This window comes from Mus caroli, unplaced genomic scaffold, assembly GCF_978045245.1.
Source record: "Mus caroli unplaced genomic scaffold, Mus_caroli_1 scaffold_14, whole genome shotgun sequence".
Classification (NCBI taxonomy): Eukaryota; Metazoa; Chordata; class Mammalia; order Rodentia; family Muridae; genus Mus; species Mus caroli.
In genome coordinates this window covers 97562528-97585958 of record NW_028227269.1, presented here as the reverse complement: position 1 = coordinate 97585958, position 23431 = coordinate 97562528, and the positions used below count along the sequence as shown (strand labels likewise).

At 44.3% G+C, this 23431-nt stretch overlaps 1 protein-coding gene across 6 annotated transcripts in view; it reads left to right on the top strand.

Annotated features, from left to right (window-relative positions):
- Window positions 1–1647: 1647 nt before the first annotated feature.
- Foxn3 (forkhead box N3) overlaps window positions 1648–23431 on the top strand; it is a 370218-nt gene continuing 348434 nt past the window's right edge. For 5 of the 6 annotated variants that reach the window (XM_085830613.1, XM_021179586.3, XM_029484504.2 and 2 more), the window contains exon 1: window positions 1648–2058. The gene's annotated coding sequence lies outside the window, so the exon portion shown is untranslated. The remainder of the gene's footprint in view (window positions 2059–23431) is intronic. The other variant, XM_029484509.2, reaches the window with a different exon arrangement.

Here is a 23431-nt window from a genome sequence, read left to right as displayed (position 1 = left end):
CCATCAGATGCCAGGGGCTGCTAAGGTCGGCTTGGGGACACTCTGGGTCTCACTAAGGGCTCACCTTATATCTAAGATCCTTGACTTTGGGGCTTATAAACCCTCTCAGAGGGGACACTAGGAAGTCATCAGTTTCTACTGCAGATATATACCCCGTGTGTATAAAGCAGAGTCAATAGTGTCTCTGACACAGAACAAAACAAAACACAAACAACAACAATAAAAACAGAAACAGTGTACCTGGGTGACTGAGGCACTCACTTAGCCTGGAGCTGGAAGCCTCAGAAGAGAAATCTGAACAGTCCAGGTCCTGCTAGCAACATTTTTCAGCAGAGACTAAAACGTGGCCATGCTGTAGACTGGGGCTCTGCTTCAGGTAAGAAAGAAGGATGCTGAAAACCTACCTGCATTCCCACAGTGCTTGCAGAGAGGTAGGAGGGGGACAGATGGTATGCTCTGACTACCAGGGCTTGCTGCAAGGGGTGGGGGTGGGGTGGGGGGAGACCTGAGGCTGAGATTCCATCCACACTGGTCACCAGCTGGGTGGCTTTGGACCAGTCAGTCATTCCTGACCCTCCACTGTCTCCTTTGGAGGTGTGGTAAAGATCACTGGTGAAGTCCTTTGAAGATGGGCGAAGACTACCATGTTACTACACTAGGCGTGAAAAGAGTCACCTGTGATACTCAGTTTATAATGTTTTAAAAATCTTCTATCGCTGGAAGGGAGAGGCCACAGCACTTCTTAAAGGGACATTTCCTGTTCTCAAATTAGAAGTCAGAAGCCACGGTTTTAGTTTTCTTTTTGGTGTAAACCACAGCACCAGCGGTTGTTGCTATTAGCAGTCTGGCTGAACTGTGATCTTCTAACTTAGACTGTAGGAATCCCTGAAAGAATACTTTTCGGTTGCCAAGCCTTTCAAACAGGTTTCCCCAACTAAAGCACTGTTATCATGAATTAGGGGCTAATGGAATTGTCTTCTTAAAGGAGAACCTGCGAGATTCCAGTTAGGCCACAGTAGAGAGCCAGGAGGGTGGAAGATGGGGTGGAGGTGGAGTTGGGGAGGGGTGGGATGGGGGTGGGGCTGGGAGCCGTTGGTTTAGTGAACTCTTGCAAGGTAACACACTTGTTCAGAAAGAAAATTTTACAGTCCTCCTAATGGCGCACGAGCTGATTTGTGAATCAATCCAGGATCATAATTTACTTTTGGTTTATGGGATTTGGGAATTTTCGCATTTGTTTTAATTTGTAATTAAGTTTTCTCTACGAGGCACACCATATGCCACCATTAATTCTCTCTAGTTGATTTCTTAGGAGACATGGGTGCATATTTTGATGTAATTTTGGAGGTCTTTTGAAAATCAGATGACTACGTGGTGAGCCATATGGGGCTTTGTTATTTAAAACACAAATTATAAAGCTAGAGAAAGCAAAATAGAAAAAAAAACCCAAAAAACCAAAAAACTTCTAACGGGGACAAATTGGGGAGAAACTGGTTTCAAGCGCACAAATTGTCTACTTTTTTTTTCTCCCCGATATTCTGAAATCTCTGAGGATCCCGCGATGTCTCTTACCTTCTGTGAGCGCACTCTATACCACAGGTGCACGGAGCAACCCTCCCGGCCACGCTTGTGCTTTCCGCCCAGGCTGCAGATTCTAGCATCTGCCTTCTGGGAATTCGGCTGGAGCCAGCGCCTTTCTTTGCACACCCAGGCTTTGGCACTGAGCTCCGCTTTCTCCGCACCCACGGCGGCTCGGCTTTCCCGCTCGTGCTTTCCCGGGGCTCCCCCTCCCTGGCCGCCCCTCAGTACGTGCAGGCTGCAGAACGGGCCGCGGCCCGGACGGCGAGCGCTAGGACCCAGTAGGACTCCGGGCCCGGGTGGGAGCCGAGCCGCCGACCCCGGGCAGGCGCCGGGCGCTGGAGCCGGGTGTTCCGGCCGCGGTCGGTGCAGCTCGGCTGGGAGACGGCGCGAGCCGGCGGCGGGGCCCCCCGCGAGTCCAGCGCCGCCGCAGCCCCCCAATGCGGACGCGAGAAGCAGCTGGGGGGCAGGCGATCGAAGGTAAGGAAAATGCGGCTCTCTGGCTGCCTAGCGAGCCTCTGCCCGGGTTAGCATTGTCACCCCGAGCCTCGCTGCCCAGGCTGCCCATTTTGGGGGGCACCCTTGGCTTTTTATCTTAAGGTGTCCGCCCCCATCTGTGCTCCTAGTTTTGGATTGATTTATAGCATGCAGCCCAGAATGGGAAAGATCCAGGGATGGCGAGTTGGTTATTTTCATTAGTTTTTGTCTCAAAAGTAAGTTCATTTAAAAAAGAAAGAAAGAAAAGAAAAAAGTTTTTTCCTGGAATTTGTAGATAGCTGGTTTTACATTTTTATTTTAAAAATTCGCAGACAATGGATATTTATAAAAATTACCGAATAATTGATGTAATTCCGTTAATGACTTCGGAGGGAGGCGGCTCTGGAGGGTCCTCAGGCATGACTTGTATTTTCAAGGAACTAACGTGTTAAATGTGGAGTTTGGCTGGGGCAGAGTTACAGCATCGCTGTTGTAACTGTTTTGCTATCAATTATAAACAGAGTGTCTATGGGCAGTTTAAACCTCATTTTCAAATACCGGAGCTTCATATCCCGGCGTGACATGGACAAACCAGAATGTCCATTGAAGGAAGCAGGAGTGTTTCTGTTTTTGGAGAAAAACGTTGCTTTGAGGAGAAAAAAAAAAAACCCAACAGATTCCTAGCCCGGGAGACTATTTTTCATGCTTTGTTTATAGTCTGGGAATGACATTTGGGAAAGGGGAACGCGGTCTTTCTTGGGAGCTTTTAATCGTGGGGGTTATTAATTTATTTAATTTATTAGTTTCAATTGGTTGGGCTCCGGGAGCCTTCCGTCACCAGGTTATGCTAGCGTTGGGACACAGGATTGCGAAGGCGAAACTGCCAGCCCGGAAAGGACTGGACCGGGCTGGTGGAAGCTCCCTGTGGCGCTGTTGTAGGCTGGGTGCTACCGGCTCATTGAGGAAAATGGGGATGGCTCTCCGAGCTGAGGAAGACATCAGTATTTCCCTTTTGTTCCCTGTTTTTTCCATTGATCTCCAGCTCTGCCTTAGCCAGGGGGAGCAGCTCTGAGGGTGCAGAGAGCCCTGAAGACTGCACGAATGTCTGGAGCCCGCTCTAACTCTCACACTGATTGGTCAGTCTGATGGGGACTTAGGAAAACAGTCACCCGAAACCGTCTTTTAAAACCTCGTCTTAATTTCAGATCTGCCGGCTTGTACATGGGTTCCTGCGTGGTTTCTCTTTTGATCTGGGTGCATCTGGCTCGCTCTGGGTGTCTTTATCTTTAATTTTGTGTTGTTGTTTCTATCCAGATAAAGTAGGCCATTTTGGTGACAAATTTCTCTGCAGATGTCAGCTTCTAGCTCGCACTGATAGATGTGGGGCTTCACAGTGATTTCTCTCCGTAAGTTGTAGGATGCAAAGTTGCTCAACTTGGAATTAATTTTTCCTAATTTTTTTTCATCTGAGCATTTAAATAGCTACACCAACAGATGGAAGCTTAACTGTATCATTACTTTGATAATTTAAGTGCCTTGTGAATTAGCATGTTTCTCGAGCTAAATCTTAAGTCTTTAGACAGTGAAAGAGAAAACAGACAATGAGAGGCAAGCAATCGAGATCAGCTTGCAGACTGTTGCAAGAAATTGTGGCGTCTGCTTTGAGCAGAATACAATTCACATCCAAGAAGGGGCGGGGGTGGGGGGGTGAGGGGTCTTTTACCACAGAAGGCAGAATTAGAGATAGGGGATGAAGCGGGATCTCTATAAGACAGCCTGCAGCCTCTGGACATCTTCATTTGAGCCTTAAAGTGCCTCATTAAAGAAGCTGGGTCCCAGAAGTTGTTAACCGTATAAACACTTTTCTGATTGGTTTAAATATTTAGACACAGGAAGTAGATGGTATCTAGTAACCCAGGGATGGAGACATGGTTGTCATAGAAACTGAGAAGTGTAACCCCACCCCACCCCCACCACACATGCATTCACTACCATGACCACCACTTAGGGGGGAAAAAAAAAAGCCCTGCATGTCATCAGGGATGCTTGGAGAACTTGCTGGCTTCTGTTAGCTTTCCCACAACATCTGTTGAAACCTGAGACCATGCCTGTCAAACCAAGGTCATTTTACAACAACAACCAAAAAAACAGAGCCCTCTGGATTTTGTAACTGTATTTTTATTGAAAATAGTTCAGGGAAGAGCCTGAAAGCCAGGGTGAGCTTTCATGCTTACTTAGCATTTTGCATCCTCTGAGTTAAGCAAAGAGGAAGGCTGCAAAGAGTACATTTGAGCCATTAATTGTAGAACTATGTGTCTGCTACTAGAGGTGTGTGTCTCCTGTTAGAACAGAAGTCCTTTTTTTACAGACTTATAGAGACCAGAATGCAGCCAGCGGAGGCTGGGTCATTTGGCAAAGGCGTAATGAAGTGTTTCCGTGCTTGCAAGCCGGTTCCAGGTGGAGTTGAGGTGTTTGATCATGAAGGTCTCTGGGGGTTTGGACAGGTTCTCTTGGGCTGTGTCTGGTGCTCAGGGGAGCAAAGGGCAGGGTGTTCTTGGTGGCTGAGCAGGGGGAGGAGGTGCTCCTAAGTGGAGTGAGGACCGTTTCCAGACTGCAAATACGACTGCCCAGTTGATTAGATGCATTTCCTCTCCCGTGAATGGAGAGCGGTGCTTTCCCGGTTTTTTTTTTTTGGGGGGGGGCGGTCCTCCAAGCCGTTAGCACACGTATCAGCTATATCTTATTCATGGTGAGGAATATCAAGGAGAGAAGTTTAATCACCTCCTCCAGTGCCCCCTTTTCATTCATTTTGCTCAGCAGAGAATAACCAAACATTCCTCTCCTAAAATTGGACTTTGAGGTGTTTCAGTAAAACTTGTCGATATAACAATCAACACAGTGGCTAGAATTTGACCTGTTGTATCAGTGGCAATCTTTAAATGGTAAGGTGTTTTTTTTTTTTTTTTTTAGTATTTATTATTATTAATTATGCATAGCTGTATGTATCTGCATGTGGGTGTGGACACATACCAGAAGTCCTTGGAGCTGAAGTTCCTGACTGTTTAATCTGTGAGCCCTCTCGTGTAGGTGCTGGGATCCGAACGCAGGCCCTCTGGAAGAGACCTCTTAACTACTGAGCCATCTCTCCAGCACCCCTTTTAAAATATTTATTTGTTTGTTTATTTATTTATTTTCAAGGCAGGATTCCTCTGTGTAGCCCTGGCTGTCCTGGAACTCACTCTGTAGAGCAGGCTGGCCTCAAATTCACAGAGATCCACCTGCCTCTGTCTTCTAAGTGCTGAGATTAAAGGTGTACACCACCCCCACCCTGCCAGGCTCCTTAATTTCAAGGTCTTAATATTTGTGTTTAAAATAACTTCTCTCCATATGTGGTATATTTAGCACTGCACTGGACCCTTTTCTTAAACAAGGTTTTAAATTTTATTTAAATTGCAGTTTGGTACTTCTAAAAGAATATCACATCTCCCTTGTTTTTCTCAACTGATTGCCTCAAGGAGGGGGGGGGAGGAGAGATGAAAGAGTTCCTATATGTTTTAATGCTTATTTAATATCCTATATTGATGGTGTAGCAAATAGCTTAGAGCCATGTAGTGTCCATGATCCGATTATGGGTGTAGTTCACGATCCCACGTTATCAAATATTTGGTGCTCCGGGACTTGATGGCATAACTGGTCCCTCTCAGCAAAGGATTTCCTGTTGAGAAGTTATCTGCAAGTACAGCAAACTGCCATTGGCAGGAAACCTGACAGTTGCTTGTTTTTACAAACTGAAGGAAGTGAATGAGACTTGTTAGTTTCCAGTGTCTACCTTGACTCGCTCCAGCCTGCCCCAGCGTTTGCTCAGTTCAAAGGAGGCGACCATGAGTTGTACGAACGATGAGCCTGCTTCAAATCACTGGCACTTCCGTGAATTTCTATTTTGACTTTAGAATTGGAAGAATTAATCCTTACGCTGTCAGGTACAGCTTTGTTCACCAATACAAATGAGCAAGGTGCTCAATGAAGTCCTAGCTCATTCCCGGTTGTCAGAAAGTCACTGATAGAATCATTCAAGCTGGCACTGTTTGGATGGCTGTGCCAAATTTTTTAACAGTAGTTTCAGAATACCAATCAAATGCCAAAGGAGGAAAGAAGGGGAGGAGAGAAGGAGAGAGGGAGAGAGGGAGGGGGACTGTCCTTCTCTGCTTGCTTCTGAGGGGGGAAATTCATAAAGAACATATTTCAGGTATGTGCCAACCTTGCTGGCAGCCAGAAGCACAAGGTAGGTGTGGGTCTGTAAAAAGGCGCTTGAGAGAGAAACATCACAACTTTGAAAGCATCTACTATTTGAAATCATTATTCATTTCACTATTTTAATGTTGGATAATCTCATGTTTAATTGCTTCAATTCATGAATGTTCCATATTCTGGAGGGGTAGGAGGAAGGGCAAGCCTCTTTATAAGCCGTAAGTACATAGACCCCCATAATAGAACCAGCTGTTGGAATGGCCCCCACACACGTTTTCTTTGGCATCGTTTTTTTGTTTTATAGTTAGCACCAAGTAGAATCTTAAGCAAGATCCTGAATGGAATCAAAGAAGAGCTAGCTACTCTAACGGAACCAGGAGCCCAGAGGTGGTGACTGCCCTCCAGGCAGCACCTGGGGCTAGCACTAGAACTCAGAACTCTGCCAACATAGTTGCAAACCCTCTGCTTTTTAAATGGCCCAAATATTCTCCTAAGGAAGCCAGAGGAAACTGCCTTCAGGGCCCTATGCCAACTCAGCTCAAAAGAACTTTTGCCTGGGCGATTTCAGAGGACCCTTGTTCTCAGAGAGAGAGTGGGGGAGGGGAAAGGTAACAATCCCTTATGTCTCACCACACATCCTGAGAAACTACTGGGAACCCAGAGAAAGATCTGACCAGTCACTGCATGGCAAAGTCCCAGGCTTGTTCTAATGAGAAAAAAGTCTTTTTCAGGGGTGTAAAAATGCAGGCTTCCTTTATACGTGGTGATAGGAATGGCATGTGGGCGTGACCAAGGTGGTCCACTGTCAACTTGCTGGGAGGCTTGGAGTCAGTCTCTTTCAGTGTGGTTCTGTCAGGGATGGAGATAGCTCATATAGCATCAACTAGGAATGGAAGCTCTGCTGAGCTGTGTACATTGGCTTGGAGGACTCACGTGTGTCGTAAGGTGATAACACGCAGATGATATTTGAATTATCATCAAATAGACTCGGTTATCTCTTCTACTATGAGAATATCCTGAAACAATGTAGATTCTATGTAGATTCTGCTCAGGTCCCCCTTGTGTTCCAGATACAACTGGTAGCGGGGACTTTTAGGTGTGCTGGACAGGGGAATCCTCTTCTACCTAGCATTTAAATGCTTTTCTTTATTCTTTATTCTTATATCGTTATTGGCGTGTGTGATGTAAGGGCAGCTGTGCACGTGGAGGCCGGGTTCTAGCACAGGTTAGGTTCTAGGGATTGGTTTCTGACTTCTATTGAGCACCAAGTAGGAGCTCATGCCAGCTTTGGAAACATCGGAACCTACTGACCCATCTCTCCAGCCTTACCTTGATTTCCACACATCCATGAGCTGAGCCAGAGGTATGAGGCAGCAGAGACCCCAGCAAGCTGTAGGGAGTTGGATTGTTCTGAGAGACACAGCCAATCTCCTGGCACTGATCCTCGGAGGTCGCACAGCTGGGGAGTCTAGAAGAAAAAAAGGACGCATAGCTCCTCTCCCTCCTCCCGTTCCTTGTATTGTGCTTGCCCGGCTCCCACTGTCTGCATGGGGCTGGAGATCATGATTAAAATAATCAGTGTTGGAGGAAGCCACAGAGCTTCCAACCATTTTTTTTTTTTTTAAAGAAAGCATTTCCTCTAAAAGATGAAACTAGTAGAGAGCACAAAATTGTCGGCCGCAGTAGTGGATGGAAATGATTGTGGGTAACTTTCAGTTATTGAATTGCGCTGAATAAAGCTTTTCAGCTGTTTAAGGCCTCCTCCTGCCTCCTCCCACCCGCCTTTCAAGGAAGGAGTGTGTTGAGCCCGGCAAGCCAGTGGAACCTTCAGAGCCAATTCCACATGGCAGAGCCATTCTGCTTTGGAGTGGGGCGCTATATCTCAATAATCTTGGGATTTGTGTTTGGTTTTGATTGTTTTGTTGCTTTGGTTTTAAGACAGGGTCTCATGTATCCTTGGATGGCCTGGAACTTGCTATGGGGTCAAGGATGGCCTTGAACTCCTGACCTCCCTGCTTGGTTACAGATATGTACCCTCATGCTGGCTTTGTGTGGTGAGGGGATTGAGCCCAGGTTTTTGTGCATAGCGGGCACTCTATCAAATGAACTACGTACTCAAACTAAGGGCTTGCTTTGTTAACGGAAGGATGCCCACCTGTTACCAGGAGGCTGCTGTGGCTGTCCTTGAGGGCTTTGCGAAGTGTGGGCCAGTGTGTGTCCAGTACAGAAGCAAAGATCTGGAGTGAGCAAGCTCTGCTTGGAAGAGGGATTTTAGCATGTCATTCAAGGTTGATTTGGAAACCCAGAAAGATCTCTTTGTGCCTTGAAATGTTCTGATTTAACAAACTTAATAGTTGTGTAGGTGAGCCACGTGGTGGTAGTGGTGGTTCATGCCTTTAACCTCAGCACTTGGGAGGCAGAGGCAGGAGGATTTCTGAGTTCAAGGCCACCCTAGTTTATAGAGCTAGGTCTAGGACCCCTGGGGCTACACTGAGAAACTCAAAATAAAATAAATAAATAGTTAGACTTTAAAATGAGATCAGCAAACAAACAAACAAACCCAAAAAACAAAAACAAAAAAAACAAGCTGGGCATGGTGGAGCATGTCTTTAATCCCAGCACTCGGGAGGCAGAGGCAGGCGGATTTCTGAGTTCGAGGACAGCCAGGACTACACAGAGAAACCCTGTCTCGAAAAACCAAAAACAACAACAACAACAAAAAACCAAAAACAAACAAACAAAAAAGTGAGATCAGCAAAGCACTACTGATGAGTTAATAACCAACTCTGAACTAAAACCATTGTGTCTTTTCTTGAGACTTTATTAGCATATAGAACTCTCTCAGGAAACAACAACTTTCTCTAGGCAACGTTGGCCATATTGGGTGACAGAAGAATGACACTGTCCTGAGAAGGGGTTTGTTTCACTGGATCCTACTTTCTGCCTTACTTCATTTGAGTCTCGCAATAACCTAGTGTTGATGTCAATAACTAATATCTAAGGAAACGGAGGCAAGAACAGTCCTAGAGCCACAAATTCTCTAAAGAACCAGCTCTCTCACCTCCTGAATCCAAGCTACAGCCTTTGCCACCCACTGACCACGTACAAGCAATCTGATGGATTCCTGCCTGGGAGTGGCGGCACCGCCTTCCACAGATGAAATGGAGCCTCCTTCCTAGAAAAATGGGAGCGGAGAATGGCGAAGGCTCTCGGTGACTCTGGGAAGAAATGGGATTTTTGCCTGTTGACTTTCATGTTCATAAGTGATGGGCGGGGCCTCTTAGGTCCCTCGTTGGTGAGTTTTACTTCTTCATCTTCATCTTTTGGATTGTCTTCAGCCATCCTGGAGCACATTCCCTTACTTGGTAAACAAACGATCCTGTCCACGGCGTAGGCTTTTCCTGAGTTCCACGATAGCCTACCCAGCCTGGCTGCTGGTGGCATTCCTAACCCGTAAACAGATTTCCTGGAAGTATCCAGCTTTAGAAGTAGGAATAGCCTAGCAAGCTCATGTGTGCAAATCCGGCAGCAGCTCTGTGACTGCTTTTTTATTTGATGGTTTTCTGGGTATCCTACTGTGCTTCAGATACTTGTGGCTGGATGGTTAGAACTGGCAATCGGAGAGATTCAGCAATGTGTGTTCCTTGTTCTCAGGGTCTCTTATCGGGTCCAATAAATAATCCACATATTTCTGTGTCACAGGTATGAGTTTGTATATTTCACATATATGAAATCACTTCAAGGAATCGGTTGAGAGAGGTGCTAAAGACGTATGTAAATGTAGGGAAATGGATCATCCACAAATTCAGAGAACATTAATTTGACACCTATTGTATACCACCGACTGTGCCCAATCCCTTGCAAACAGTGTGCTACCTGCTCTGGAATTCATACCAACCTTGTAAGTGGAACTCTTTCAAAATGTGGCTCTCTTAAATTTTGTATTCTAATACCATCTTCGCAAGGACAGTTGAAGGTTATATATTTTACCTAAGAGCTGATCCCAGGAAGGGACAGGAAGGCAGCCAACAGTGAGTGAGCTGTCCCTCTCTAGAGCACTGGGCACACTTAAACTATGTGGGAACTGGAACACTCAGCCCCTGGCTCAGGACCACTCTCAGGGGATTCACATTTTAGCATCTGAGGTCCCCGTGCGAGCTAACAGAGCAAGCTTTGTCCCGAGAAGGTGTTTGGGTCTGGACACCTTTGGAAGGTGGAGCTGTCATGTACTGGGATGTCAGGCACAAGGTGGACAAGGCTAGGGTTGTCTTAGCAGTTTTCATTGTTACCGTGTATTCATCAGCTCTTTCTCCAGTCCTAGAACTATAGATGTGCTTGTGTGTGTGCATAAGTGTGCATGCACGCGTGTGAATGTGTGTGCATGTGTGCATACATGTGTGTGAGAGAGTGTACATGCACATGTGTGCTCATGGAGACCAGATGTCTGCATCAGGTGTCTTCCTCAGTTGCTTTCCATCTTATTTTTTGAAGTGTGAGTCTCTCACCAGCAGATCTAGAACTCTTGCTTTTGACTAGACTGGCTGGCCAGCAAGCCCGGGCGGGGGATTCCTCCTGTCTCTGCCCCCCAGTGCTCACATGACAGGTGGACCAGCTGTTTATGAAGATAGAAAAAAAAATCAGGGCCTCATGTTTCACTCTGCATACTAAGCCGTCACCCTAGCCTGGACAGGTGTCTTTTTAGTCACCTTGTGAGCTTACCAATGAGTGAGTGCCCCGGAGAGTAGGATTTTAATGTGCAGAGTGAGACCAAGGAATGGGACGGACAGTTCAGAGTCACTTGGGTAGACGTCTCCAGGACGGAAGTGCCTGTTTTCTGTTCTTTTCCATTCCTTTCTGCTTTCTGTCTCTCACATGCTCCTCATTTTCCAGGTTAGGAAACTTGGACTCCATCTCCACTCCAAGCATCTGTTTTATCCCCAAGGCTTCTGTTGCCGTCTTTCAGTTCCTCTTGTCTTAAATGAGTTCTGTCTGGTGCCCTGCTCCATGAATTCCACGAGCGACCTCAGGGAGGCTCTGTCCTGATAGCCTTTTCTCTATCTATGCTCTCAGAGCCACCTACCCCCAAACAGCTCACCAGGTCTGGGTTTTGATGCTAGACCTCTGTTTCCGACTTATTTCCACTAACCCCGCTGGGTGCGTCGAGGGAGTTACTTAACCTTAGACTCCAGTCTTGGCTGCTGTTTCCTTAAGTAACATGGGAATCTTAAAAGGATTATTGGAGAAGCTAAATCCTAGAGTCCTTGAAAAAGGACGTGTCTCGGAGCCTGGCATGTAGTCAAAATTACTGAGCTATTCTTCTTGCCGTTTTGTTAATATTACTACTGTCTCCCTCGTCCACTGAGAACCGGCTGGCTGAGGCTCCCTGATACGTACCTTATCAAATCTGTGCTCTGCCACACTTTCAGTTCCTTCTGTAATCCCTGTCCTTGCTGCTCAGGGAAGGGCCTGGGATCTGGTTGACACAACACTGGTTTAGACAGCAAGTGTCCCCATGCTTGTCGTGGCTTCTCTGGTTCCACTGCCATTGTGCCTTCGTGCCCTGGCCACGGCCTTTTTTGTTGTCCACATTGTAGACTGTCATTTTAATCCACTTAAAACCTTCAGTGTGTAGAACAAAGCAGCTTCTGTCTCTTGTCTGGGCAACCTTCCTCCCGGCACACACCTGAGCATCAAGAGGAAGCTTTGGTAGTGCCCGTCTTACAGCTTAGCTGTTCCTGATCATTCTCACGCTGCCCCCCAATTCTCAGTCTCTCTCCAAGACCGGTGCTCACTCCACCATGCCCGCTCGCCTAGTCCCACCCTCATGATGTCAGGTATGCGAATTGATATGAGACTCGCTCTTCTCTTTCTCTTCAGAGGCAGAGGCAGCTCAGGGTCCTGAGTCCATCCAAAACTTGTCTGTGTGGTGTGTGGATACAGGTTCACTTTTTTAATGCAACATACATGCACACATGCAACTATAGTATACAATGGAATAGATATCCAAATATTGTATCTGCATACAGTATACATACATGTAAACATTGCCTGTCTACTTACATCTGTGTCCACAGTTTTGTTTCTAGATGAGCTAGCACTACAGCTGCATTTCTTTCTGTGTCTTGGTTTGTGGACCAGCGTGTTCTATACTTATTTGAATTATTAAACTTTTAATTTAATCATACATGTGCAGAACACTGGTCTCTAGCTTGATTTCTTAAAGATTTATATTTATTTATTTATTTTTATTTTATGTGCATTGGTGTTTTGACCACATTTATGCCTGTGTGAGAGAGTGTCAGATGCCCTGGAACTGTAGTTAGTCAGTTGTGAGATGCCACCTGAGTGCTGGGACTTGAACTCAGGTCCTCTGGAAGAGCAGCCAGAGTTCTTAACCACGGAGCCATCTCTCCAGCCACTGGTGTGTATTTTTGAGTGAACGTAGCCACATACCAACATCTAGACCAACAAACTGAGCACTATCTACATCTGAGAAGCTTCTCTGCACCTTAAACCACTTTGTCCTGGGGATGGCCACCTCCCTAATTCTGAGCATCATTGGCTAGTTTTGTCTGTGTATGAATTTTATATAAAAATAATCTGGACGATGAGATAGCTTACACAGTGTCTGAGGACTCTATTGCTATGAAGAGACACCATGACCACAGCAACTCTTATACAGGAAAACATTGAATTGGGACTGGCTTACAGTCTTGAGGGTTAGTCCATTACCATCATGGAGGGAGGCATGGCAGCATGCAGGCAGACAGGCTGGAGAGAGTTCTATATCTAGTTCTTCAGGCAGCGTGATGCTTGCCACTAAACCTCACATCCAGAGTTCAAATCCAGAGTTCAATATGGTGGAATGAGAAAATCTACTCCTGTAACTTGTCTGTGATCTACACACTCATGCACTTGCATGCAAACACATACAAAGTGAATACATAAAACATAATATAACGTAAAACTATACAGTGTGTTCTCTTTTGTATTTGTTTTTCCTACTTATCAATTTGTTTCTGAGAACTCAGGTGGGACGGCTTGTTACATGTAGCGATAGTATGCTCTTTTGTTGCCATCTAATGGATATGGCTTTAGAAATGGTGCTGGCATCAAATTTGATACATGATTTTTAGTGAGCATGTGCTACATTTAGGCCTGTAGGCTACTTGCTATATCCAAGGTTATGCATATCGTAAAAATAGGAAATTGATTTTGTTGCACTATCCAGAATACACTATCCAGAAATAATTTAATTTTCTTAATTCTATCATGTATTGCAAATTCTTTTGGATTTTTTATAGGTGATCATATCATATCATATCATATCATATGCAGATAACATCTGGGTTGCTTTCCAGGCCTTGTAGCGTGGCTTTTTTTCCTTGCTGCACTAGCTAGATAGATCCTGTCACAGTGGACTGAGGATGAAAAGTCTCTGTAGGTCACTGTATCACGTTGGTGACCTTACCCAAAACATACTCACTGTCATAATCAGACACACAGTATTGACAGGGGGTATGTTGTAGACTCCTTTGTCCAGTGCAAACATTATTTTTATTTTCTCATTTTTTTATTGATTTCCTAACTCATGGATAGATGTCAAATGATTTTTCTACACTCATTGTGATATTTATATATATACACACACACTACAATATATATATTTCCCTTTAATGCGATGATTTTCATCAGTTGATTTGTAAGTGTTAACTTTATTTTTCTGGAATAAGATCACTTTTGTAAGTCTGCGAACATTGATGAGATTGATTTGATGATAATTCTTAGGGTTTTATGTCTGTGTTCGGGAGTGTACTTCAGTTCTATATAGTTCTCTTTTCTGAAACACTTCTTATTTTATGTTTATGAGTGTTTTGCCTGCATGTAAGTCTATGTAACGTGTGCATGCTTAGTGCTTCTGCATGCCGAGGACAGAAGAAGGCATTGGATGCCCTGGAACTGGAGTTACATGTGGTCGTGGGTTATAGGAATCGAACCTGCGTCCTCTGGAAGAGCAGCCAGAGCTCTTAACTCATGAGCCTTCTCTCTAGGACCTAGCTCTTGTTTCTTACCAAGACTTGATAGCACTGCTTTGTTTTGTTTTGTTTAAACCCTTGTCTTAGTCAGGGTTTCTATTCCTGCACAAACATCATGACCAAGAAGCAAGTTGGGGAGAAAAGGGTTTATTCGGCTTACACTTCCATGCTGCTGTTCATCACCAAAGGAAGTCAGGACTGGAACTCAAGCAGGTCAGGAAGCAGGAGCTGATACAGAGGCCATGGAGGGATGTTCTTTACAGGCTTGCCTCCCCTGGCTTGCTCAGCCTGCTCTCTTATAGAACCAAGACTACCAGCCCAGGGATGATCCCACCCACAAGGGGCCTTTCCCCCTTGATCACTAATTGAGAAAATGCCTTACAGTTGGATCTCATGGAGGCATCTCCTCAACTGAAGCTCCTTTCTCTGTGATAACTCCAGCTGTGTCAAGTTGACACAAAAATAGCCAGTACAACCCTCTAGAATAAGATAGAGTCCTCTCTTCTGTTGTTAAAAGGTTTTATTCCTCAGAGTACCTCTGGAGGATCCCCATCCTAAAAGTGACTTGACTCCATTTCCTCTGTATTAAGATTATTTCACACTCTTCTCGATTCCATTTTGGCAATTCATGACCATTGAGACCTTTTAGTTGGCATACAGAATAATTTGTTGGACTGTGGTATGCTTGTGTGTGTGTGTCCATGGGTGTGGTGTGTGTGTGTGTCCATGGGTGTGCTTGCACAGGCTCATGTGCCCTGTTTGCTTTGGTCCCTCCCTCCTATCCTCTCACCCCCGCCCCCTACTGGCCCTGTAAAAAGGAAAGACAGAGAGCCATTCTTCCCCTCTTCTTTCATATTTCTTATATTCTTAAATTTCAGTTTTGCTTATGGGAGAAGCCACATGACCGTCTTTTTGAGGCTGGCCACCTTCACTTCACGTGATGGTGTGTTTAGTTTTATCCGTTTTCCTGCCAAGAACATGATTTCATTCTTCGCAGCCGTAGGAAACTCCCCTGTATTCTTGTACCAGATTCCCTTTCTGAGTTTGGACATTTGAGGATATAATGAAAGTATCTCATGTTTGCTACTGTATTAAATATTTATGACACCAAAATTTATTTTCATTCCTAAAATATCACTTGTATGTTTGCTTGCTTCCAAAAAAAAACAAAAACAAAAACAAAAAAAAACCTCTTAGCACCTTGAATCATCTTCATGGTGTCTGTTTAGTTTTTCCCTGTGTCTTTATTCTTTTTAATCTTGCAGCTTATTGTTTGGTTATTTTTGTAACTTCCAAAGGTTGCAGTTAGTTCATTAAGTTTGAATATTTTTAATATAAAAACCCAATCTATCACTTGATTCTAAGAACTAAATTAGCTTTTGAAAGTTTTAATAAGTTTACCTCTAAATAGGTTCTAAGTTTTTTATTACTTTTTTCTTCAATAAGTTACTAAAATGTTCTTTTCTAAGCGTAACTGTCTTTTTGAGACAGAATCTTTTTGGTAGCCAGGATGCTGCTCTTGACCTGAGAGCAGCAGTCTCCCTGAGTCAGCTTCCCGAGGGCTGGGATTACAGACGTAAATCACTATGACCAGGGGGTAGTGGTGTGTGTGTGTGTGTGTGTGTGTGTAGATGGGGGTTGAGCCTCAAATGCCAGGGCTTACATGTGGAGGGCAGAGGACAACTTTCAAAAGTTGGTTCTGTGCTTCCACTGTGGGATCTGGGGATTGAACTCAAGTCATCCGGTTTGAGCCGCAAGTAATTCACCCACCCGGTCACCCTGCTGGCTCCTGCTATGTAATTTTAAGTTATATTTTTAAGAAAAAATTTCTTTTTAACTCTGTGGATGTGTGTGTTTGCATGTGGGCATGTGTATATGGGTGAAGTGTACGTGAAAGCCAGAGGCACTGATGCCCTGAAGCTAGAGTTACACGTGGTTGTGGGACACCTGACCTGGGTGCTGGGAACCAAACTGAGATTCTCTGGGTGAGCAGCAAGTGCTTTGAATTGATGAGCCATCTCTCTGGCCCATTGTATTTCTTTTTTGTTGTTGTTGTTATTGATTTTAACAACTGGATTTTGGGTGAAAATGTTGTGTCCTGTTATGTTCTGGCATCTGCTGTGGCTGAGCAATCACTGAAGTCTAACTAATTTCCATTTGTGTTGGACACGCTTCAAGAATGCTTTCCTAATTTTAAATACATTCTCTTCATCTGAGGCTGTGCAGTTTTATTATAAAGAGCATTGGTGCGAAGGTTTTATTGTTTTTATTTTACTTTTATTTAAGACAGGCTCTCACAGAGCCTAGATTAGTCTTGAGCTTGCTATAGAGCAAAGGCTGGTCTTGAACTCCTGATCCTCCTAACATTTGCCAGCACTGGGATCATAGGCACACACCTCCATGGCCAGCTGTGAATTTCTTTTAACATATTTTTACTTGGGATGACCAGAATTGTGAATTGATCCCCCCCCCCCTCCCCGTTGGTTCTGGATGATTCTCAGAATATTGTCCTTATGTGGTATTCTTTCTAAGTTGACCACTCCTGCTCTATGCCCAGATGTAGACTACCTCTCCCGTTATTTTCATCCTCTTTAATCCTGGTGTTTATTTTTTGCTATTTTTTCTAATTTACTAAGCTTTCAGTTTAGTTCATTTATTTTGAAGGTGTTTTTTTTCTATTCTGATATGAAAGTGTAATCCATCAATTAGACTCTAAGTACAATCTATATTGTGTTCCGTGTCTTATCTAATCTTGCCTACAGATATTGAGCATTATTTAATTGAACACTTATTTTCTGTTTTTGTGCCCGATCATTTTAAAGGGTGAAGCCTGTGGGTCCGGCCCTGCCCTGCATCACTTGTGCTGATTGTTTCGGTTCTCTGTGTCCTCTGGCATGTTGTATTGTCTATTGTTTCGCTTTAATATACTTTCCTGTTGCTTTGCTTTGGAGACTATCCACGGGAATTCTTTGAGTTAGAGATGAATGTGAATTTCTCTGACAATAATATTTTCCTTTGCCTGTTTCCTGGGATCATTCTTGATATGTAAAATCCGAGCCCCACCCATTCACCCTGAGGCCTGTCCTGTGGTTACACACTTAGTACAGACCTCTTCCCTCCCACCTTGCTCTCCTGTTGGCTGTTTCCTTTAGAGCCCGCCTTAGCTCTGTGTCTCCTGTTTTACTCTGCTTTTTTGGTGAGTCCTCCATTGGTGGATGACCAAGTTTATCCCCGCTATGTTATGAAAAATTTTCAAATTCTTCCTGTTTGTTAAATGCCCTCAGAGTAAAAAAAAAAAAGATACAAGTGTTTTCTTCTGAGTGTGTCTTATTTTCTTGTTGGTTCACAAATACACTTCAAATTACTTGTGAGAAAATATTCTGTGAAATACATTTTGGGTTATTTTCAATGGAGTGACTGGCCAAGTGTTCATCCTACCACAAAAGAAAGTCTGGTCCTCTTTTCTCTTGTGTTTCCGCTTCAGTGATATTAATATTCCTCCAGGCAGGGGATAGCTTTGGTCTGCTAATGACCACATATACAGAAGCCAAAAAGAAAAAAAATGCAAAAAAAAAGGACTGCAGCTGGAGCTTGAGTGTTGGAGTTCTTGCTTAGACTTCACAAAGCCCTGGGTTCAGTTCCCAGCACCTCGTAAAAGTGAATGTATTGACATGGATTGGAGATGGGGGCTTGGGAGGGGACAGAGGCAGGAGGATCCCAAGTTGGTTGTTGTTGTTGTTGTTGTTTTGTTTTGTTTTTTTGAGACAGGGTTTCTCTGTGTAGCCCTGGTTGCCCTGGAACTCACTCTGTAGACCAGGCTGGCCTTGAACTCAGAAATCCGCCTGCCTCTGCCTCCCAAGTGCTGGAATTAAAGGCGTGCGCCACCACTGCCCGACGGATCCCAAGCTTAAGGTCATCCTTGGCTATATAGTGAATTCAGAGAGGGAGGGAGGGAGGGAGGGAGGGAGGGAGAGAGAGAGAGAGAGAGAGAGAGAGAGAGAGAGAGAGAGAGAGAGAGAGAGAGAGAGAGAGAGAGAGAGAGAGAACAGCAAATATTTTCAAAGCCTCACTTCCATGCACGTATTCAGTGGTATTTTCAGTCTGAACGTATATTTATTCTGGTAAAACTTGCTGCGTCAGCAAATGCAAAGCAGTACAGTGAATCAAAACAATAGGAGTTCACTTCTTAACAAATCTAAAATGGGGACCTGCCTAGTAGATGCCTCTCTTTCATCGATGATTGAAAGCGCTTTGCTTTGTAAGATGTTGGCACTTTCAGCCCTAGCTCCCAAGGTCACCATGCCAGTTGGATTACATCAACAGAAAGGGAAAAGAACATGGTGACCCCTGAATGACAACTAGCTTTTATCAGCCAGGCCTACATTGCAGTAAAGCCCATTTCCTTCCATTCTATTAGCCATATTTAATAAGATGGCCACTATCAGCTGCCAAGTGAGTTTCTGGGAAATGTAGTTTATTTGTTACCTAGGGAGAGGAGAAAGAAATGATGTATCTTATTTCTTCCCCAAACTTCAGCTCTATTTGATTTCTCGGTTCTTTGAATCTGTATACTGCTTGTAATTAGTACCACTAAGTTTATAATATAGTTGCCCTGAGTTAGATAACGTTTGCAGTCTAAAGCACAAACTATGTGATATATTCTTTGAAGGCATGACTTCTGTGTTCTAGTTTCTTATAGTCCAGGCTGGCCTTGAACTCACAGTGAAGCTAAGGATGACCTTGAACTCTTATATAGGCGTATACCACTATGCCTGGTTTATATGGTGCTGGGGCATAGACTCAGGGATCCATACATTCTCTACCGGCTGAGCTATGTCCCACATCACAAGTTTTGAACATCGTAAAAAGCAAAGCTTCTCTGTGATGGAGAAGAATCTTATTCTCAGGAGATGCTTGCTAACATGTTTAAGCAATTGGAATTATGGTCCACAAGTTATCACCTTATTCCTTCAAGTTTTTTGGTTTTTGTTTTGCTTTGGGGTTTAAAATGGTTCAGAATAAGAACTTGGGGAGAAAGCTAACTCCTTGAAGTCTGGAGAGAGCTCTGTGGCGGATCACAGAGGCACAACAGTGTTGTGTTAAAACAAGCCCCTCTGTTTCCCGTGGGTTGCTACGAGACTTGGTCACTCAGATGCCAGCGTTTGTGGAGGTCTCAGTATGCCGGCCCTATTGAGAGGGAGCAATGCTGATACAGCCCACCATGGTGAGCATTAGTGGAAGGAGTAGAGGTAGACAAGCTGCTTCAAGTGTGGGAAGACCGTTGCTGTTGACGTTGGTTGATGTATTTGTAGGAGATAAAAGTAGGCTACGGAGACAGCAGAGAGAAGGAGTAACTGGGCAAGGCTGGAACACATGTAAGAAGCCGGAGATGGTCCTGTGTATCTGCAATCCCAACACTCCTGTTGTGAGATGGGAATAGGGTGGGGGGACAACACTTCACATGGCAAGCCTGGACCATGTGGCTCAGCAGAAATTAGCCTCAACGAGGTAGAAAGACAGAATCAGCCTCTGAGAGTTGTCTGCTGGCCTCCACACATGTGTGCACACAACAAACACACACACACACAGAGAGAGAGAGAGAGAGAGAGAGAGAGAGAGAGAGAGAGAGAGAGAGAGAGAGAGAAGAGGAGCTTGGTACCGTTCCCATCTTTTAGGAACCCTGTACTTTCTTTCCCTTTTTGACTTTAGGCTTTGCTTAAGCAGGCAGACCTACTTCCAGGCCAGAGTTTAGCAAATCTACAACCAAGGAGCCTGCCGGCTCTGAAGGAGTCCCCAGGGCTGCAGGACATCTCAGCTTGACTGGACCCTGGCTGCTGGCCTCAGTGTCCCCCGAGTTAATGCATTAATCCCTTTGTTGTTAGGCTCCCCGTTGCCAGTGCTTCATTTTTATGTTCTGTTGCTTAGAAAACGACAGTGACATATGGACCGACGTTAAATTGTTGGAATCATATTCTGTTTTCTTTTCGCTGAGTGGTTTTCTTTCTCCCGTGCCATGTACTATGGATGGGAAAGTCCCCTGACATTGCTGTAACTCTGATCTATTATCCACCTGCTAGGATGTAAACACTGTGCATGTGGCAAATCGCTTTATATGCCAATAAAGCCTGTGTTTTGGAAAAATGTCGGACTGTTTGTATCCAAAACATTGTTTGGAATCAAGTCTTCTAAAACAGGCAAATTAAGAATAGGAAGTGATATCCTGAATATCATCATTAAAATTCCAGGAAAGGACAGACATCTTGCAAATGCAAGATGTGGCGAGGCTATAATTAGGCAGCAACCACACCACTGGTCTGCTTGAGAATACTGCTTCTCCTTAGACTCCGTTCCTGTCTGACCGTGAAGAGTCACTGTAAGGATGATCCAACAGGCAGGGCTAGCCTTCTCACCAGGCCCTCACTACTGTGGCTTTTTCTTTTATAAAATAGGGGATAGAATTTTATACAAAAGAGCAGAGTATAGCATTTTAAAATAAACTAGAGGAAGAAAAGGAGGCATAGGGCTTGTCATATAGAGCTTGTCAGGTTTTTTTCTCCACTCGAAAACTTCCCAGACATGTATTAGTACACACACACACACACACACACACACAATCTGTCTTATTTACTAAATCTCAGGCATCAATGACATACAGGACCTGACAGACTGACGTCATAGTGAGTTCCATCTGCTGATGCCGTGAGGTGCTGAGTGTCCCTGCCCCAGTGAGCATTTGTTCCTTTCTCTCTTTAGCATCAAATAGCACAAAGGAAAGAGTCAAGAACTCATAATTTTCCTACGGCCACCGTGGTCTTTAAGTGTGTATTTTTAGCAGAGGGCGTCCTCTGTTGTGGTTAGGTTGGCCAAACATCCTGCTTTGTTTGTGGTGCTTCTGGTCTGTGCCCGCAGACGCAGTGAAGTCCCCACTGCTGCCTATTTTTATCTCCATCAGCGTCCTCATTTGCATGATAAGTTTTGCTCACCTAGCTAGCTCGCTCGCTCGCTTGCGTGGGCTGTCAGTGTGTCTAACATTAGCAGATCTAGTTTGTTCAGGTCTCCTCTTCTGCGGAGAAAAGTTGCTTACCATTCAAAAGAAGAAACAAAACAAAACCGGAGTCCTGGAGATCCATCAAGGCATTGAGGAACAAGGTTGAAGGTGAAAACCCAGAGAAGGGAAGCTGAGCCTCTGGGCCTGTTTCCTGTTCCTAGTGTGACTTTGTTAGCCAATATCCATAATTCATATCTCCAGAGGGCTAAAATGTAAGACAAACAATTGACCTTTTGGAATACTTACTGCGGTTAAATCCCAGGAGAGCGTGCTTTCTGGGGTGATAGAAGCGACCTAAGATTGGATTCGGAGAAGGCTGTGATGGTATGATTGGATTCACGAAAACCATTGAATGAATCCTTGCAGTTGGTGACTTTAGTGGTGTGTAAATGGCTTCTTGTACTCCAAGGAAGCGGTTTCGAAGGCGAAATGGATGGATTCAATAAAGGGGATGCCAGTGAAGAGAGAATTGGTGACTTAGAAGATGGAGCAGAAGGAAATAAAGCCCAAGGCTAGAGTGTCCTTCTGTGGGGCCCTGGAGTCTGTCCTCAGTGCCAAAGTAATAATGAGATAGCAACAAGAACAGTGACACCAGGAGGTAGCAGAACAGATGATAAACAAGATCATGAAGACATAAAATGTGGTAGGAATACCCTACAGATATGTAACTGTATATTCAGCCAGAGAGAGAAAATGAGACAGAAGAGGTGTGTGTGTGGGGGGGGAGGGCAGTGTTTCATGTTTTGTTGTTTCTGTTCTATTTTATTTTGTTTTGAGGCAAGCTCTCCCAACGTAGCCCTGGCTGGCCTAGAATTCTCTATGTACAACAAGCTGGACTGAATTCACAGAGGTCCACCTGTCTCTGCCTCCCGAATGCCAGGATTAAATGCACGTGCCCCCATGCCCAGCTTCAAGTTTCTGTAACCCTTATTTATTTACTGTGGATGTATATGTGTATAGGGAAGGGCACATGCTGTGAGTTGTGTGTGAAGGTCAGAGGGCACTTTATGAGATTTGGCTCTCTCCTTAGACCATGTGGGCCCTTGTGATTGAACTAAAGTTGTCAGGCTTGGCAATGTACAACTTGACCTGCTGAGCCATCTCACAGGCCCAGAGAATGTTGGGGAAGCCCTAAGATATGTACATACATATATACATATATACATATATACATATATACATATATACATATATACATATATACAATGTGCTCACGCGCGCACACACACACACACTCCAGCATAGTACAATTCTGAAAACAAACAGTAGTTAGAGTTAGGACCGGCAACTACTTGCCTTAATGGAGCCACCGTGAGACTGACAGCAGAGTGTCTTAGTGGAAACAATAAGGATCAGGCGGAAGTGGAACTTTTGTGTGTCATTGCTGAAGGAAAACAACTGTTTGTCAGGTTCAGCATCTAAGACTCTTCAAGATTGAAAAAAATCAGTGGTTTTAAAGGGTGGCTGGGCTAACTTGCACCAAAGACAACTCCTTCAAGGGTACCTGTAGGATAGAAGGAATGTTGTTCCAGATGAGTGCTCAGATCTGCAGGAAGCAGGGAAGACCCACAGAAACAACAATTCGTTAAATGTAAGTAAATATTGACTACATAAATAATGGTAATTGAGCCCCGTGGAGCTTAAAATAGACAGGGAATAAGACGAATGGCCAAGGAAGAGTGTAAGCAAAGAAGCTAATGAAGTGAAGTTGTCCCGAGTTCCTTGTGGTGAAGGGCTAATTTGTATTAACCATTGCTAAGTTAAGGGTGCATATTTTAAACTCTGGGTAATCATTAAAAGAATGATGAACAAATGTATAAACAACAAGCTAAGGGAGATAAAATGGAATAATGAAGAATAATTAGATAATTCAAAGGGAACGGGAATGGAGTAGGTGATAAAAATCTTAAAAAAAAAAAGATATATCTAAAACCAAATGTGGCAGAGATTATATTAAGCAAAAGTAGACCAAATGGAAAGCCAGGAGATTATTGAATTGGACTTAAATTGGTACTCTGAATCCTGTGACTTATGGAGACAGAGA